The sequence below is a fragment of the Pteropus vampyrus genome, unplaced genomic scaffold (assembly GCF_000151845.1).
Source record: "Pteropus vampyrus isolate Shadow unplaced genomic scaffold, Pvam_2.0 Scaffold136, whole genome shotgun sequence".
NCBI classification, from domain to species: domain Eukaryota; kingdom Metazoa; phylum Chordata; class Mammalia; order Chiroptera; family Pteropodidae; genus Pteropus; species Pteropus vampyrus.
This window is the reverse complement of record NW_011888917.1, coordinates 3,132,173-3,135,447: the sequence shown is the minus strand read 5'-3', so window position 1 is coordinate 3,135,447 and position 3,275 is coordinate 3,132,173. Positions and strand designations below refer to the sequence as shown.

Sequence of the window (3,275 nt, the reverse complement as noted above, 5' to 3'; positions counted from 1 at the left end):
CTTAGAAGTTCAGAGACAGTGTGTTTTAACTGTATCACCTTTATTTTCTCCAAAGAGCAATTTGAGGAATGGCGAGTTGGCATTTGCAAGAGGTTAAAAGAAAAAGAAAATTGTTACCCTGCTGTGAATTTGTTCTTGTGCCTGTTTTATGTTTCCAAATAACAGCCTGTGGGTTTATTCATATAATTGTGAACTGTATTTATAGGAGGTTAATGGAGAGAAGTTTCTTAATTTAAAAAGTGAGGGACCCAAGAGATGGGCACCATTTTTTAGTGCAAACTCTACTCTTTCAGCACTTTAGATTGGTCTGTTATATAAAAATTGTTTTATTAACCCATACACAATATGTGCATTTTTTATATTGTTGATGGCATTAAGAAAAAAATAAAAGAGGAGAGTTCTGTTTAGTCAACTTTTCAAATTGAGAGAAGACTCTGAGACCACCCAGCATTATAGATTGTCATTGTCGGAGAATAATTGGGGTCTGTCTGTTTACTCTCAGGAGAGATTATTCATCTTTGAGTGCTCAGTAGAACCAAGGATTGGCACCTGGAAGGTAGCCAGTAAATTTCTCTTGAATTGAAATGATTTGAATATAATTCATATGATTTTGTCTTTGGTTGGCCACATGAAAAGCCAGCTATGTCTCTTAAAGTTTGTCTCATATTTAATACTGAAGGAAGATGAACAGACTTCCTGGTTCAGAGCATAGTTATTACTTAGGTGGACTCTCTATCTGTTCACGTAAGAATTGCTTGACCTTGGTAAGTTACCTCATGCTCAGTTCCCTCACCAGTAAAATGGAAATTATTGGAGTACTTATCTGACTGAGTTGTAGTCAGGATTAAATGAGATAACTCATGCAAAGCTCTTAACAGAGTATCTGTCTACCCCATAGCAGGTGCACAATAAATATTGGCTATAAGTATTACTGCTCAATAAAGGCTTAACTAGATATTTCAAGTGTGAATGTAAATAAATATGTATATATTCACTCTTACTATGAATATTTATTGAGAGCATGGTTCTTTTCACAAGATACAGAGGTAAACAGACAAGTAATGAATAGTATATGCCATTAAAAAAATCAGAGAGCGATGTGTTAGAGAGTGGGGGAAGTTGGGGTGGGGGTGCAGTGAAGACCCTCTGAGGCGTGAAATTTAAAAAGAGAAGAGGAGAAGCTACTAACAACATGGAGATGCAGGGGTGAGCCTTGCATGGATAAGGAATAGCAAATAGAAAGGCCTTGGATTTTTCAGGAGATGGAAAGAATAGCGTGGTAATGCAGAGTTTTTCAACCTCAGCACAAGTGACATTTTGGGCTGAATAATTGATTCTTTGTTGTGGGTGGCTGTCCCATGAGTCGTACAATCAGCAGCATCCCTGGGCTCTATCCAACGTATGCCAGGAGCACCCCACCCCCCATCAAACTGTGACAACAAAACAATGTCTCCAGACATTGCCAGATGTCTTCCTGGAGAGCAAAATTGTCCTCTCCCTCCCATCCTGAGAACCAGTGGGCTAGTAAATGATAAGAAGAAGAGTGGTTTTATATGGAATAAAAAGTATTAGGGGCAATCTTGGTCATTCTTCCTAAGCAACATTTCTAAGGCTTTATTGGCTAATCATTTGACCTCACCATCCACCTCCCGGCCAGAATATAATGTCTGGATATGCAAAAAATGAGGCTGTGATTTCCTAGGCCACCAGCTTTGCCAGTTACTATTCATTCCTCTACTAAGCCCCAAGGTCCATGTCTTTACTTTTTTACTCAGAATATGGAGCAATATTTTGTAGCTTTTACTTCACCAGGTGAATTATATATGATTTAACTACATTCTTAATAGGATAATAAGCAGTTGGAATGAAAGTATTTCTTTAAACTAATAAAAGTGAACGCATGATATATTTCATTAAGTAAGCATTGTGTTTATTTTACTTGAAAATTGAATCGAAAATAAGTGTCTCTTTTGAGTTTTCGATGATGAAAAGTTTGCATGCAGCTTTAATTTAGCCTACCTAAAATGTATGTTAGGTTACAGGGGTTGGGGAGAGCTAATAATAAAGTATATCAATAGTAAGCTTCCTGAAATGCTTCCCAATCTTCATAAAATATTATAAATATTTTAAATAAAGAATAATGTAAGACATTATTCTTTAGAGTATATGTGAATTACAATTCCTAAGGCCACATGATTGAAAGGTGTTTTTATTCGGTGCAAAATGAATAGTTCGACAAGACACATTTGATGCTGCCATTTTTTATGAGAATAACCAAAAAGAGAACTAACATCAGAATGGGTGTAACCTATATCAAGACCAACTCTAAAGTGACCCAATGGTTTTGGGATCCCCTTCATCTTTGAACTACCATCTCTTCCTTGGACATAGCAACACACCCAATAGAAATGGCTTTCTTAGAGTATTTATGTTCTAGGCAGAAAATGCCCCTAAAATATTTTCTAGATATTTTCTAGATATATAGGGAAGTAGAAAAAGACCCTAGAAGCTATTCTTAAGGAATTAAGTTAAGAAATTTGATAAGTTTTCTGGTTTATTTCCCAAGTTGAAGTTTTTTTTTTTCTTCTCTGTAAAGTTTTCTTAGATTAGAATCAGTGGTGGCTTTAATCCCATTGTGAGATGGTCGATACTAGGATACTCAGGCATCCAGAATATGATAAAACTAAGTCAAGACTCTGGGATATGGTTCCATAGTGTAGCAGTTAACACGTCTACTTTGCATGCAAAAAGTCCTGGGTTCATGCCCCAGTGGAGCCACGGTCCATGGTCTACGGCCATGTCACCCTGAACAAGCCCGATCCTGTCTGATCTCGGAAGCCAAGCAGGGTCGGGCCTGGTTCGTACTTCGATGGGAGACCACCTACGAAGACCAGGTGCTGTAGGCATAAATAATAATAAATAATTTAAAAAAAAAAAGACTTTATCTTAAGTCGCGGTTAGAAACCTGTCTGGTTTACTCAGATTCTTCCCTCTAAACTTGCTAATGTCTCAGATGCTATGTCTTATACTGGGTCACTTGGAAGTCCTCCAACAGAATTTCTGCTTGGCACGTGTATCAGGTATTTCAGTAGTTTACCCTTCGTCATTCAACGCATATGCTCCAGAATAATAATAACTAAAAATAATCCTTTACTAACAATGTCTCTTAGCTTTGGGAATCAATTCCTTCAGAAGAAGAAATTTTAAGAGAGAAAGGATAATTGAACCAAGAATAGACTGCCACGGGAATCTCTCCATTCCCTGGGAACATAAAG

General features: G+C 37.2%; 1 pseudogene; it reads left to right on the top strand.

The window, feature by feature from the left end:
* Positions 1-2,787: 2,787 nt before the first annotated feature.
* Positions 2,788-2,906, top strand: LOC111744526 (annotated as a pseudogene).
* Positions 2,907-3,275: the final 369 nt, after the last annotated feature.